The sequence below is a fragment of the Capricornis sumatraensis genome, chromosome 5 (genome assembly GCF_032405125.1).
Source record: "Capricornis sumatraensis isolate serow.1 chromosome 5, serow.2, whole genome shotgun sequence".
NCBI classification, from domain to species: domain Eukaryota; kingdom Metazoa; phylum Chordata; class Mammalia; order Artiodactyla; family Bovidae; genus Capricornis; species Capricornis sumatraensis.
In genome coordinates, this window is record NC_091073.1 from 108,626,733 (window position 1) to 108,643,610 (window position 16,878).

A 16,878-nucleotide genomic window follows, 5' to 3' on the forward strand; every position below is an offset into this window, starting at 1 on the left:
GGTTTTGTAATTCTGAAACAGTTTGTAGTTACTGCGCCATAGAGCAAATGAGTACATATATTGCTATTGGGAATCTGGGTTCATACTATGGAAAAAGTAGAAACACACATGGAATAGGGGAATTTGAAGAAGAATGCTGTGGTGTTGTATTTAATTGGATAGTAGTACTAACATAAGATTTAGTGGGGAAAACACATACACACACACATATATATACACACACACGGACATTGTATAATTTTTAAAAGAATATATGTTAGTTAATATACAGAGAAATGATGCAATTAGAAAAATATACGTTAATAAGTATATCAGTTGTGTAAAAACTTGCTGCTATATAAGTGTTGTTGTTGTTCAGTGGCTCAGTTGTGTCCTACTCTTTGCAACCTCATGGACTGCAGCACGCCAGGCTTCCCTGTCCTTCACCATCTCCCAGAGCTTGCTCAAACTCATGTTATTTGAGTTGGTGATGCCATCCAGTCATCTCATGCTCTGTTGTCCTTTTCACCTCCCACCTTCAATCTTTCCCAGCATCAGGGTCTTTTCCAACAGGTCAGTTCTTTGCATCAGGTGGCCAAAGTAATGGGGCTTCAGCTTCAGCATCAGTCCTTCCAATGAATATTCAGGATTGATTTCCTTTCGGATTGACTGGTTTGATCTCCTTGCAGTCCAAGAGACTCTCAAGAGTCTTCTCCAACACCACAGTTCAAAAGCATCAGTTCGGCCGCCGCCGCCAAGACCAAGATGGCTCAGAGAGTCGCAGCCTTCCTCAAGAATGTCTGGGCCAAGGAACCGGTGCTCGTGGTATCCTTCGCCATTGTGGGCCTCACTGTAATCCTGCCCACACTCAGCCCCTACACCAAGTACCCGCTCATGATCAACCAGGCCACACCCTACAACTACCCAGTGCCCCTCCGAGATGACGGGAACATGCCCGACGTGCCCAACCACCCCCAGGACCCCCAGGGCCTGAGCCTGGAGTGGCTGAAGAGACTGTGAGTGCCTCCGTTGACAGGGAGCGGCCCCCGCCCCAATGGCCCCAATGGCCCCAATAAATGTGTGAAAACCGAAAAAAAAAAAAAAAGCATCAGTTCCTTGGTGCTCAGTTTTCTTCATGGTCCACCTCTAACATCCATACATGACTGCTGGAAAAACCATAGCTTTGACTATGGACCTTCGTTGGCAAAGATTGTCCCTGCTTTTTAATATGCTGTCTAGGTTTGTCGTAGCTTTTCTTCCAAGGAACAAGTGTCTTTTAATTTCATGGCTGCAGTCACCATCTGCAGTGATTTTGGAGCCTCCCAAAATAAAGTCTTTCACTGTTCCCATTGTTTCCCCATCTATTTGCCATGAAATGATGGGACTGGATGCCATGATCTTTGTTTTTTGAATGTTTTGTTTTAAACCCATCTTTTTCACACTCCTCTTTCACTTTCATCAAGAGGCTCTTTAGTTCCTCTTTGCTTTCTGCTGTAAGGGTGATATCATCTGCATATCTGAGGTTATTGATATTTCTCCCAGCAATCCTGATTCCAGCTAGTACTTCATCCAGCCTGGCATTTCCCATGATGTACTCTGTGTAGGAGTTAAATAAGCAGGGTGACAATATACAGCCTTGACATACTCTTTTCCCAATTTTGAAACAGTCCATTGTTCCATGTCTGGTTCTAACTGTTGTTTCTTGACTGCATACAGGCTTCTCAGGAAGCAGGTGAGGCAGTCTGGTATTCCCATCTCTCAGAATTTTCCACAGTTTGTTGTGATCCGCACAAAGACTTTAGCATAGTCAATGAAGCAGAACTTCTCTTGCTTTTTCGATGATCCAACGGATGTTGCCAATTTGATCTCTGGTTCCTCTGCCTTTTCTAAATCAAACTTGAACATCTGGAAGCTCTGGGCTCACATACTGTTGAAGCCAAGCTTGGAGAATTTTGAGAATACTTTGCTAGTATATGAAATGAGTGCAATTGTGCAGTAGTGTTAATATTCTTTGGCACTGCCTTTCTTTGGGATTGGAATGAAAACTGACCTTTTCCAGTCCTGTGGCCACTGCTGAGTTTTCCAAATTTGCTGGCATATGGAGTGCAGCACTTTCACAGCATCATCTTTTAGGACTTGAAATAGGTCAGCTGGAATTCCGTCACCTCTGCTAGCTTTGTTGGTAGTGATGCTTCCTAAGGCCTAGTTGACTTGGCACTCCAAGATGTCTGGCTCTAGGTGAGTGATCACACCATCGTGGTTATCTGGGTTGTGAAGATCTTTTTTGTATAGCTCTTTTGTGTATTCTTGCCACTGTTTCTTAGTATCTTCTGCTTCTGTGAGGTCCATACAGTTTCTGTCCTTTATTGTGCCCATCTTTGCATGAAATATTCCCTTGGTATCTCTAATTCTTGAAGAGATCTCTAGTCTTTCCCATTCTGTTGTTTTCCTTTATATCTTTGCATTGTTCCCTTGGGAAGACTTTCTTATCTCTTCTTGCTATTCTTTGGGACTCTGTATTCAGATGGGTATATCTTTCCTTTTCTTCTTTGCCTTTCACTTCTCTTCTTTTCTCACTATTTGTAAGGCCTCCTCAGACAATCATTTTACCTTCTTGGATTTCTTTTTCTTGGGGATCATTTTGATCACCACCTCCTGTACAATATTTCAAACCTCCATCCATAGTTCTTTAGGCACTCTATCAGATCTAATCCCTTGGATCCATTTTCCACTTCCACTGTATACTTGTAAAAGATTTGATTTAGGTCATACCTGAATGGTCTAGTGGTTTTCCCTACTTTCTTCAATTTAAGTCTGAATGTGTCAATAAGGAGTTCATTATCTGAGCTACAGTCAGATCCTGGTCTTGTTTTTGCTGACTATATAAGCTTCTCCATCTTCAGCTGCAAAGAATATAATCAATCTGATTTTGGTATTGACCGTCTGGTGATGTCTAAGTGTAAACTCATCTCTTATGTTGTTGGAAGAGGGTGTTTGCTTTGACCAGTGCGTTCTCTTGGCAAAACTCTGTTAGCCTTTGCCTTGATTCATTTTCTACTCCAAGGCCAAATGCTATATAATTGTGTACAGCTGCCCCTTGAATAACACAGATTGGAGCTGCACAAGTTCACCTATCTATAGGTCTTTTTTAATAGTAAATACTATAGTACTACATGATCCAAGGTTGGTTGAATCCACAGATGCAGAAATGCAAATATAGAGGAATTGTGTATACAGAGGGCCAGCTCTAACTTATACATGGATTTTCAAGGGCAAGGAGGGTCAGTGCCCCAACCCCTGCATTGTTCAAGAGGTCAACGTATATCTTCATAAGTATTTATAATCTATATATCTTTATAAAATAAAGATATCTTTATTTACTTATAAATATAAATATATATCTTTATTTATGTATCTATACCTATATAGAGTACATATGCATACTATATAACTACTTTTTTGTGTGTGTGTATGTGTGTGTGTGTATACATATGTATATATTTGCATATATATGCTCAGTCGTGTCTGACTCTTTGCCATTCCCTTGACTATAGCCTGCCAGGCTCCTCTGTCCATTGGATTTCCCAGGCAAGAATACTGGAGTGGGTTGCTGTTTCCTCCTCCAGGATATCTTCCCAACCCAAGGATCAAACCCAAGTCTCCTGTGTCTCCTGCATGGGCAGGCAGATTCTTTATCACTGAGCCACCTGGGAAGTCCTGTATATATGTAAGTACTTATGTGTATATATATATTACATATAGAAGTATATAAATATTCATGTGTATATATATTGCATATAGAAGTATATAGATACTTAAGTATATGTGTACTCTGTATTGATATAGATGTAGATTCATAGATTGGTATAAATATAGTTCATAGCTTGTTAGCTCTGCCCACTGAAAGAAGTGCCTAGGAATAGTAGTAAGCATATCTGGTACCTGGGTCTTGATTTTGAAGTGCCATTCTCCATTAAAAGTAGCATTCAGTTCAGTCATGTCCAACTCTTTGCGACCCCAAAAGTAGCATGAACTTCTTTGAAAAATGGTTCATCCCTCTGGGACGGTAAATGTATAAACTGCGTTTGCACAGGATGTACCATGTATATGCAAGAGCAAGGATATGATAGAATTAGAAAAATCACCATTTTGCAACCACCAGTGTGGTAATTAGTCTAGGTCAGGACCATGAAGAGTTGCTGAAAATATTATTGGGTAAAAAACTGCTGGGGAACAGGACAGTCTTATGGTTTCATAATAGCACCGCACGGATGGAGAGATCTGGGAGCCACTATATTAACCAAGTAATAAAGCTTAGCATCACCAACAGGGGGACAGTTCACTATTATATAAGTCCTAATGCAGTGCATCGTCTGTGTTGTGTTTGGGTCCAAAAGTGTTCAACCTGAACGTAATCATGAGGAAACAATCAGAGCCAGAATATGGGACATTATAAATACAAGAACCAGCTCTCTAACTCTTTAAAAATTCACTATTGTGAAAAACAAAAGAAGTCAAGGTCAGAGGACTATTCTAGTTTAAAACAGAATGAAGAACTATAACAACCAAATGTAATACATGAAACTTAACTGAATCCTGGATAAGAAAATAAACTGTTAGGAACAGTTGGGAAAATCGAAATATGGGCTATATATTAAGTGGTAATTTTGAATTAGTGTTAATTAATGTTAATATTCTTATTTCTATGAGACGAGTGGTGAAGTGTTTAGGGCTGAAATGTCATATCTGCAACATATTTTAAAGTGGCTGAAAAACAAATGGAGAAAGAAATAAAGAAAAGGTGCAAATATTAACAATTGGGGAATCTAGACAGATAATGTGTTTATAATATTATTCTTTTAGCTCTTCTGTATGTCTGTGTTGGAAGAAACAGTTTTTATTATATGAAAGTAATACATTAAGTTTTACCTTCTTCTTATATGACCTGCCTAGGATCTACTTCTGATAAATCTTGTTTGAAAATACCTTTCATTTTCTGACACATGGGAATTAAACCATTTTGTGTCATGATTTATAGACAATAAGAAGCATGAAACAAAAATTTTGCTGTATCTCGCTCAGGTTTTAGAAAGACCCTATAATGTATCTCTCGACCTATCAAGTGAGAATTTTCTCACATCTTAAATGTTGTTATGTTAATATAAGTGTGGGTTTGGAGTACATATTCTTTAATTTCAAATATTTGCAACAAGACCTGTCCTAGTATCTTCTTGTTCTTAAGATATTTTTATGCTGTCTCTTAGTTCATGTCTTCATTTCTTCATTCATTCCACAAATACTTACTGCATACCTACTGGGTGCTAGACACGGTACTAGGCTTTTATGTGATCTGAACAATAATGAGAGTATTATATTTTGGTGTGTTTGCTTCAACACTTACCATCACTCTTAAAGAGCCTTGTTTATATATAGTTGTTGTTTTTCAGTCACTCAGTCCTGTCCGACTCTTTGCGACCCCCTGCACTGCAGCATACCAGGCTTCCCTGTCCTTCACCATCTCCCAGAATTTGCTCAAACCTGTGTCCATTGAGTCGGTGATGCCATCCAGCCATCTCATCCTCTGTCATCCCCTTCTCCTCCTGCCTTCAGTCCTTCCCAGCATCAGGGTCTTTTCCATTGAGACGGCTCTTTGCATTAGGTGACCAAAATATTGGAGTTTCACCCTCATCGTCAGTCCTTCCAATGAACATTCAGGGTTGATTTCCTTTAGGAGAGACTGGTTGGATCTCCTTGCTGTTAAGGGACATACACACATACAGTAAAAAAGCAAATTGCTAATAGTATCCAACATTAGAGACATCAGAACTTCTGTTATTGTTTTGTGTGTGTGTGTGTGTGTTTAATGTCTCTAATGCTGGTTTCTAAATCTGTGTTTTGCTTTTGTCTTTGATTCTTAGGTATCTATAGAAACCTGTCTGTAGAATCTTGCTTCCTGTTTCACGGAAGAAATAGAGGCTTTAAGGCATTAACTCTAGTTTCCAGCTCCCCTAAGTAGGAGCTTCTGTGCATTTTTATTCATTCTTATCTCCTTCCCTACCTCATAGTATGAAGTGTCACTCATTATGCATTTGATACTGTTAGCTGTCTCCTTTTTCTCAAAAATCTCTATTGCCTTAGATTTTATGACTCTACACATTCCTGATACTCCTCATAAGAGATCAATTCTTTCTTGGTCTCCTTTTGTGGGTCAACTTTCACCATTTGCAATTTTACCATAGAAATAACCTGGGCTTTCATCTTCTGCCAACTTTTTTTTTCTCATGGAACTCCTTTTATCCTCTTATCAATTCCATTGGTTTTATTTGCAATGATGACTTCTACATCCATATCACCGTCTTAAGTATCTCCACCTTGACCTCAGCCTTCAGTATCCAACTACCAACTAGATGCTTTCACTTGAATATGTCACAAACAGTGCAGACTCCACAAGTACCAAACCAGGCTCTACAATCCACACCTTCTGCTTTAACAGCTACTGATACTGCTGCTGCTGTTGCTAAGTCGCTTTAGTCGTGTCCGACTCTGTGCGACCCCACAGACGGCAGCCCACCAGGCTCTGCCGTCCCTGGGATTCTCCAGGCAAGAACACTGGAGTGGGTTGCCATTTCCTTCTCCAATGCATGACAGTGAAAAGTGAAAGTGAAGTCACTGAGTCATGTCCAACTCTCAGCGACCCCATGGACTGCAGCCCACCAGGCTCCTCTGTCCATGGGATTTTCCAGTCAAGAGTACTGGAGTGGGGTGCCATTGCCTGGTCATCTTTAATATCTTTAAAAATTAATTTGATGGTACCACCTTTTGACTTTTTAATTTAAGTATAAATACTAATTATATACTTCATTCTCTGCTGCAGATATAACAAAAATCTTTAAGTTGATTTCTGTAATCTTTTTTTAGTAACTGAATTAAGCTACTTTTTAAGTTTTTTAATAATAAATTGGCAAGTGTATGTCTCTTCACCTTCACATCTTTTCCATTTTAGGTGTCCTCTGAAAAATCTGGATTCTTCTTTTAAAATTCTTTTATTTATTACTTTGATAAGTTTTCAGCTGTCTTTTTTGCTCGTGGTTTCTGGTTTCAGCATCTGCCATGATCACTTCTTTTCACTTTCATTTTCATGACTCAATACTAGATAATTTAAGTCAAATATAACACTGTCGCTTTGGGAAACAAATATCCTAAATTATTCTGACCCTTTCATACTGTTTAGAATTAGTGATGGTTTGAAGGTAGCACTTTTCAAATAAGAATTTTCCTTATATGAATATAAATATATCTTCCATAATTTTACACAGGACATTAATTCACTCTTTAGCAAATGTTATTAATTGCTAAAGTAATGAGAGAAGTTAGATGTTAGAAACTTGAGGTACCAAGAACTCTGTTACTTTAATAAGAAGACTGAATATTTTATCGTATTTGTATTTTCCTGCTACTTGATGCCTTTCAAAAATACTGTAAGTGTAGTCGATTATTCTGGATGAGACTAGGCCCAAAGATTTTTGAAACACTGAAGAGAAAATACAGTTAAAACTGCCCTAAAACTTACAAGGCGGAGACTATCAGTGAGAGCAAGGCTAGAGTGGTGGCAGACTGCTAGATTGGACTCAACCAGAAGTTGAATTTTACTGCTGTTAGTTTACAAGATACTGATAAATGCAGACAGCCACTTCATACTATTACTGTACCTTTCAGTTCAGTTCAGTTCAGTCGCTTAGTCATGTCTGACTCTTTGTGACCCCATGAATTGCAGCACGCCAGGCCTCCCTGTCCATTACCAACTCCCGGAGTTCACTAAAACTCATGTGCATTGAGTTGGTGATGCCATCCAGCCATCTCATCCTGTGCCGTCCCCTTCTCCTCCTGCCCCCAATCCCTCCCGACATCAGAGTCTTTTAGAATGAGTCAACTTTTCACATGAGGTGGCCAAAATATTGGAGTTTCAGCTTCAACATCAGTCCTTCCAATGAACACCAGGACTGATCTCTTTTAGGATGGACTGGTTGGATCTTCTTGCAGTCCAAGGGACTCTCAAGAGTCTTCTCCAACACAACACTTCAAAAACATCAATTCTTCAGTGCTCAGCTTTGTTGACAGTCCAACTCTCACATCCATACATGACCACTGGAAAAACCATAGCCTTGACTAGACGGACCTTTGTTGGCAAAATAATGTCTCTGCTTTTTAATATACTATTTAGGTTGGTCATAACTTTCCTTCCAAGGAGGAAGTGTCTTTTAATTTCATGGCTGCAGTCACCATCTGCAGTGATTTTGGAGCCCAAAAAATAAAGTCTGACACTGTTTCCAGTGTTTCCCCATCTATTTCCCATGAAGTGATGGGACTGGATGCCATGATCTTCGTTTTCTGAATGTTGAGCTTTAAGCCAACTTTTTCACTCTCCTCTTTCACTTTCATCAACAGGCTTTTTAGTTCCTCTTCACTTTCTGCCATAAGGATGGTGACATCTGCATATATGAGGTTATTGATATTTCTCCCGGCAATCTTGATTCCAGCTTGTGCTTCTTCCAGTCCAGCGTTTCTCATGATGTACTCTGCATAGAAGTTAAATAAGCAGGGGGGCAATATACAGCCTTGACGTTCTCCTTTTCCTATTTGGAAGCAGTCTGTTGTTCCATGTCCAGTTCTAACTGTTGCTTCCTGACCTGCATACAGATTTCTCAAGAGGCAGATCAGGTGCTCTGGTATTCCCATCTCTTTCAGAATTTCCCACAGTTTATTGTGATCCACACAGTCAAAGGCTTTGGCATAGTCAAGAAAGCAGAAATAGATGTTTTTCTGGAACTCTCTTCCTTTTTCCATGATCCAGCGGATGTTGGCAATTTGATCTCTGGTTCCTCTGCCTTTTCTAAAACCAGCTTGAACATCTGGAAGTTCACAGTTCACATATTACTAAAGTCTGGCTTGGAGAATTTTGAGCATTACTTTACTAGTGTGTGAGATGAGTGCAATTGTGCAGTAGTTTGAGCATTCTTTGGCATTGCCTTTCATTGGGATTGGAATGAAAACTGAACTTTTCCAGTCCTGTGGCCACTGCTGTTTTCCAAATTTGCTGGCATATTGAGTACAGCACTTTCACAGCATCATCTTTCAGGATTTGAAATAGCTCAACTGGAATTCCATCACCTCCACTAGCTTAGTTCATAGTGATGCTTTCTATGGCCCACTTGACTTCACATTCCAGGATGTCTGGCTCTAGTGAGTGATCACACCATTGTGATTATCTTGGTCATGAAGATCTTTTTTGTACAGTTCTTCCGTGTATTCTTGCCACCTCTTCTTAATATCTTCTGCTTCTGTTAGGTCCATACCATTTCTGTACTTTTCAAGCCCATCTTTGCATGAAATGTTCCCTTAGTATCTCTAATTTTCTTGAAGAGATCTCTAGTCTTTCCCATTCTGTTGTTTTCCTCTATTTCTTTGCATTGATCACTGAGGAAGGCTTTCTTATCTCTCCTTGCTATTCTTTGGAACTCTGCATTCAGATGCTTATATCTTTCCTTTTCTCCTTTGCTTTTCGCCTCCCTTCTTTTCACAGCTATTTGTAAGGCCTCCCCAGACAGCCATTTTGCTTTTTTGCATTTCTTTTCCATGGGGATGGTCTTGATCCCTGTCTCCTGTACAATGTCACGAACCTCCATCCATAGTTTATCAGGCACTCTATCTACCAGATCTAGGCCCTTAAATCTATTTCTCACTTCCACTGTATAATCATAACAAATTTGATTTAGGTCATATCTGAATGGTCGAGTGGTTTTCCCTACTTTCTTCAATTTAAGTCTGAATTTGGCAATAAAGAGTTTGTGATCTGAGCCACAGTCAGCTCCTGGTCTCGTTTTTGCTAACTGTATAGAGCTTCTCTATCTTTGGCTGCAAAGAATATAATCAGTCTGATTTCGGTCTAGACCATCTGGTGATGTCCACGTGTAGAGTCTTCTCTTGTGTGGTTGGAAGAGGGTGTTTGCTATGACCAGTGCGTTCTCTTGGCAAAACTCTATTATCCTTTGCCCTGCTTCATTCTGTATTTCAAGGCCAAATTTGCCTTTTACCCTAGGTGTTTCTTGACCTCCTACTTTTGCATTCCAGTCCCTTATAATGAAAAGGACATCTTTTCTGGGTGATAGTTCTAAAAGGTCTTGTAGGTCTTCATAGAACCATTCAACTTCAGCTTCTTCAGCGTTACTGGTTGGGGCATAGACTTTGATTACTGTGATATTGAATGGTTTGCCTTGGAAATGAACAGAGATCATTCTGTCATTTTTGAGATTGCATCCAAGGACTGCATTTTGGACTCTTTTGTTTACCATGATGGCTATTCCATTTCTTCTAAGGGATTCTTGCCTGCAGTAGTAGATATAATGGTCATCTGAGTTAAATTCACCCATTCCAGTCCATTTTAGTTCGTTGATTCCTAGAATGTCGACATTCACTCTTGCCATCTCTTGTTTGACCACTTCCAATTTGCCTTGATTCATGGACCTAACATTGCAGGTTCCTGTGCAATATTGCTTTTTACAGCATCTGACATTGCTTCTATCACCAGTCACATCCACAGCTGGGTATTGTTTTTGCTTTGGTTCCATCCCTTCATTCTTTCTGAAGTTATTTCTCCACTGATCTCCAGTAGCATGTTGGGCACCTACCGACATGGGGAGTTCCTCTTTCAGTATCCTACCATTTTGCCTTTTCATACTGTTCATGGGATTCTCAAGGCAAGAATACCTAAGTGGTTTGCCATTCCCTTCTCCAGTGGACCACATTCTGTCAGACCTCTCCACCATGACCCGCCTGTCTTGGATGGCCCCACACGGTATGGCTTAGTTTCACTGAGTTAGACAAGGCTGTGGTCTGTGTGATTAGATTGACTAGTTTTCTGTGATTATGGTTTGTGTGTCTGCCCTCTGATGCCCTCTCACAACACCTACCGTTTTACTTGGGTTTCTCTTACCTTGGATGTGGGGTCTCTCTTCACGGCTGCTCCAGCAAAGCACAGCCACTGCTCCTTACCTTGGATAAGGGGTATCTCCTTACACCCACCCCTCCTGACCTTGAATGTGGAGTAGCTCCTCTCGGCCCTCCTGCCCTTTAGAAGTTTTTTAACCTATAGATCAAGTTTGAAACTCCTCACCTGATATGGAAGGATGCTAAGAGAGGTCTCAAGCTAAAAATGAACAAGTTAAAGGCAGAATTAACACACTGAAGAAATATTAAAGCCTCTTTCTAAAGAAATTGACATGGCTAATTACTGCAGTATCCAAGGTGAGGGTCATCTGTCTTCTTAACTAGCTTATTTTTACCAAGTCTGAAGGTATCTGTTTATTCCTTCCGTGTTGAATTGACATTCTGGTGTTTGTAAACAATAAGTAATATTACAGGTTTCTTGATAATATGGAACAGGAACTATTTCTTCAAGGCCATCATAGCTTTCTTCAAGACACTTGTCCTTGTAATTTGACCTTGCAGCATGTTGGAAACTTGAAGTTATGGAAGGTATCAAACCAGTTTTCCTTTCTCTGTCCCTGAAGACTTATTTCATTGTCAAGTTTTCCACATGCAGTTAATTACACATCTTTGGATGTGGTTTATTTAATTATTGCCTATGGGAAAATAAATCATAGGAAGATAGTTTGGAAATGTTAAATATGCTCAGTAAATTAAAAATTTTTTAAAGTTACGAAGTTTCATTTCTTGAATGGGTCTAGATATAAAGCAAGTACCCAATCTTTTTTTCCTCAAAATATATACATATGAACACCATTGAGTAGTGGAGGACAGAGGAGCCTGGCATGCTGTAGTCCATGTGGTCACAAAGGATCAGACACAACTTAGCAACTGAACAACAACAACAACCACTGAATAACCACAAATACTAGGTGTTCTGATTTAGATATATGCTTCTTTGTCCTTTTGGATGGAGGTTGGAGAAGGCATATGGAGATGTTTGTATTATGCATTGAGGCAGGTTACCCAAAACCAGTTGCTTATTTTCATAGCTAAAGCAGACTCTTGGTAGGGGATGATGTTGAGAGTTGTTTGCAGGAGATGAAGAATGAATGGAGACAGGAAGCTGATTGGTCACTTTGGTGAAAGACTGTGAGGTCTGGGCTTAAGTGCCTGAGAAGCAAAGTGCCATGACTGTAGGGAGTAGGCCTTTCTCTGAATATCTGCACAAAACCCAAGCCTGAGCTGAAATGGGCAAACAGTGGAGCTAGGACTATTAAGGGACTGCATCCTTGGCATGAGTAATGGGGAGCTGCCATGGGCATCCTCAACATTGGTATCAGTGGTTCTCCTTTAGACAATGTCAAGGGCAACAGTGGCTGGGGCACCTGAAGCAGAGGAGGAAGAACATAGTAGATCCTTAATGGGAATTGGTCTGTGAGCACCTTAAAGGCGCAGGGTCAGTGCTGCGCCATTGCAAGGACACCATTCTCATTTTACTTACTGTGAATCCCAGCTGTGCTCCGGGGAGTGACGTTCACCCAGGACACAGTGTCAGTTGTACCCCGTGGAATTGGGCTATGTGGCAGTCTGATCCTGGGAAGCATCGGTTTCGCAGGTTCCCAGAAATAATTACAGGCTGCCTTAAATGGGCTGCTGAGGTTCAAACTATCAAACACCGGGTAGGAACCCAAGTCATTGTGATTTTGAGTTTTGAGTTAATATATCCTCATTTTATTCATTTATTCTGATAACATCTGGGAATTTGGATTGCTTGGTTTTGTACACTCCTGCCAGATGTTGTTATGTTCTCTCACGTAGAGCAGGGATCCAGCGAGAGTCTCAGCAATGTTCCAGATTCAAGCGTATGTGGAGGACTGATGAGACAGGCCTTCCAGCAGCCCATTTACAGGAGGGGTTGGAGTGACTTGTAGGTGGATCAAGGACTGTGAACCAGTGTTGAATAGAGCAATTCTCATAATAGTATATCATCGCTTACTTAAATTATTTAAATTTTTCTCCGTTTCTACAGCTCTCACTTATACCGGAGTTTTGAGGTGAATTTGTTAAAAAGATAAATCTGTTCAGTACAGAGTTCAGTATGGAGCAAGCTCCGCTGGGAGAGTCACACTGTGCTGACCTTCTGGAGTGAGGATATGCCATCTAAAGAAAAGAATTACACACCTTTGAGAAACATTTCCTGGTGTATTACAGGGCCCTCATAGAGACAGACTATTAGACTGTGAGGAACTAAGGATCCATGGGTCCAGAAATGCTCATGAGGGATTTTGTCAGACCTGCCCAGTTATGTCAGATGGCCCTGCAGCCATTCATCAAATGAGTGACATCAAGGAAGACCAGAGGGCAGAAAGGGAACCTGGACCCCCATGCACCCTCTTCCTCACTCATACGTCTGTCTTTTCAGAGGAGGTCCTATAAAACCAGCTAAAGGAGGAGGTTCACAGAGGTGTAGGTTGTTGTCAGTTCTTCAGTTGCTAAGTCGTATCTGACTCTTTGCCACCTCATGGACTGCAGCACACCAGGCTTCCCTGTCCTTTACTATCTCCTGGAGTTTGCTCAAAGTCATGTCCATTGAGTCAGTGATGCCATCTAACCATCTTATCCTCTGTTGCCTCCTTCTCCTTGTGCCCTGAATCCTTTCCAGCATCAGGGTCTTTTCCAGTGAGTCAGCTCTGTGCATCAGGTGGCCAAAGTATAGGAGCTTCAGCCTCAGCATCAGTCTTTCCAACAAATATTCAGGGTTGATTTCCTTTAGGATTGATTGGTTTGATCTCCTTGTTGTCCAAGGGACTCTCAGGAGTCTTCTCCAGAACTACAGCTTGAAAGCATCAGTTCTTTAGTGCTCAGCCTTCTTTATGGTCCAACTCTCATGTCCTTACATGACTACTGGAAAAACCATAGCTTTGACTATACAGACCTTTGTCGGCAAAGTGATATCTCTGGTACATGGGTGAAAACTGAATATGGTTATGGCAGCATTATATCCACTTTTAGGGGTGATCTTGAATAGTAGTAGGCGGGGAAGATCTTCCCAATAGGCAGAGTTATGAATGGTGCCAATGGTCATGCACTTTGTAGGAGGAGAAGTGGGCCAAGAGGAGAGTGTATGCAGATCCTTCAGCCGTGGTCAATGATCAGGATCCTAGAAAGAAGAGAATGACCGATCTGTACAAGGAGATCTAGAGAAAGGCCTTGTGAGTAGACCTATGAGAGTTGACACCAGTGAGCACATCTTTATATCAAGTGTTAACATCTACCAGAGAGCATCCACACAGGGATAAGGCATTAAACAACCAAAGAGACAAAATGGTTAGGCCAGTTGATGTCAGCTAGCCTATGTCATAAGACGTCCCAGTACTGGCACAATAGGCACATGAGCAAATTGGCTGTGGGAGCAGAGACTGAGGTTACTCATGGACCCAACATTTATGTTTGGGAAACATTTCCTGGTGTATTACTAGGAAACAATTGACATTACTGGCCTCCTACTTGCCCAGGTGGCTGTAGCTACTGGGGTCAACCTGCTAGCCAGAGAGACCAATGCTGAGTCCTTGATTACACCATTTGTTGAGGAGAACTGTTGGTCACTTGGTGACAAGTTGACCACACTAGACATCTTACTTTTCTTAATATTACCAAAAATATCTGATAATCCCTCAAAGTCAACAGCCATGGCCTGGGTTCAATCCCTGGTTGGGGAACTGAGATCCCCACAGGTTGTGCCGTGAGGCCAAAATAAAAAGCAGGTATGACATTGTTTGAAAAAGGTATGTGCTCAGGCTCTTCAGTCATGTCTGACTCTTTGTGACCCTCTGGACTGTAGCCCATGAGGCTCCTCCGTCCATAGGATTCTCCAGGCAAGAATGCTGGAGTGGGTTGCCATTTGAATAGATAACTGTCGATTAGTTTACAAAAAGTCTCTAATACTTCTGTATCCACTAACAATACATGAGGATCCCCTCCCCACATTCTTGCTAGTACTGGCCATTATCACTTTAAAATTTTTTTGACATAGATTTAAAGTGATATCTCATAGTTTATATTTCCCTGATCATAGTATTTTTATGTGTTTATCAGTTGTTAACTTATTTTCTTCTGTGAATTGTCTGTTCGTGTCTTTTGCCTACTTTTCTACTAGTTTCTTGTTCTCTGTGCCTTAGTTTGTAAGAGTTCATTATTTCTCATAGTTGTTGACTATCCTCTTCTGTTACATAAATATTTTTTCTGAATCTGTTGTCTCTTAAATTATGATATCTCTTCCCTATTTATTCATACCCACAGTTTAAAATTTTTTAGATTCATATGTTTCTTTTTCTTTCTTTTATACCTTCTGGCCTTCCAATGCCATCTACCTGTTGATTAAATATATATTTTCCTAGATTTTATTTCCTCAAAGATTTTGTTTGATTAATATTTTAAAGATTTTATCTATCTGTATATTTTTAATATATGGCTTCATAGCTAGCACCATGTATTATGTAATTCTTCCTTTCCAAAGTGATTCCACCCACCTTTATCCCATATCACTTTTCACATGTATGCTGAAATCTTTCTGAATTCGTATTCCCTTACATTGATATGTTTGTCTAATTTAGAGCTCTGTAATGATTTGATAACAGTGAGTTTTCAGTGTGTTCTAATATCTGCTAAGTCCTCCTTTGTTGTTTATTTTGCTACATACAGTCATTTATTTTAGTGTATAAACTTCACAGGTATTTTATCTAATTCCAACCTGCATCTATACCCTAGAGTATTAATTGAAATTTTATTAAATTTATATATTGTTTTGAGAAATTGACTTTCTAGTGTTAATGTCCTCATCTAAGAACATGAATGCTTTTCCTTTTGTTCAGCACTTGCTTCATGTTCTGAAATAAGATATTATTATTATCTCTATTTGCTGTGCTTTTCTTGTCAAATTTATCTCTAAGTAATATATATGGTTTTTTTCTATTGTGAGTAGCATTTTTAACCTCATTTCCTTTTCTAAATGTTTATTAAAGTGAGTAGAGAAAAATCAGTAATTCCTGTACATTCATCTTGTCTTCAATTCTGTTATTAATTCTTGCAGTGTTACTTTAATCTATTCCTCTTGAGTTTTATCTCCTTTTCTCATAATATTTGTACCATTTTTCCTGTCTCACTGAATGTACTGGATTGTTCAAGACAGTGTTTAATAATACTGATATAGCATCCTGACTACTTATTGATTTTAATGAAATAGTTTTGGTATTTTGCTATTTAGGCTATTTTCTGTTGGGCTTTGGTAAATAATCCATTATATGAAGGTTTTCCTTCTATTTTCTGTAGAATTTTTATTAGGAATTGCTTCTGGATTTATAAAAAATCTTTATAGCACCTATCCAACAAATCCATTCTGAAGAAGATCAGCCCTGGGATTTCTTTGGAAGGAATGATGCTAAAGCTGAAACTCCAGTACTTTGGCCACCTCATGCAAAGAGTTGACTCACTGGAAAAGACTCTGATGCTGGGAGGGATTGGGGGCAGGAGGAGAAGGGGACGACCCAGGATGAGATGGCTGGATGGCATCACTGACTCGATGGACATGAGTCTGAGTGAACTCTGGGAGTTGGTGATGGACAGGGAGGCCTGGCGTGCTGCGATTCATGGGGTCACAAAGAGTCGGACACGACTGAGCGACTGAACTGAACTGAACATGATTATATAGCTTTTCTCTTTAAAATTTGTTGACAAAATGGATTATATTGATAGAATTCTTATTACCCACCTCAAAAACATTTGATTACAATACTGGATTAAATGTAAATTGTTTGGAACCATGCATCTATACTTATAAACTTGGAAATATGTGTCTATACTCATGAATGAGACTGGTCTATATTTTTCCTGGTTTTTTTGCATTTTCTTCATCAA

General features: G+C 39.9%; 1 pseudogene; it reads left to right on the plus strand.

Annotated features, from left to right (window-relative positions):
* The first annotated feature begins 744 nt into the window (after window positions 1–744).
* Window positions 745–999, plus strand: LOC138079644 (NADH dehydrogenase [ubiquinone] 1 alpha subcomplex subunit 3 pseudogene; annotated as a pseudogene).
* The last annotated feature ends 15,879 nt before the right edge of the window (window positions 1,000–16,878 follow it).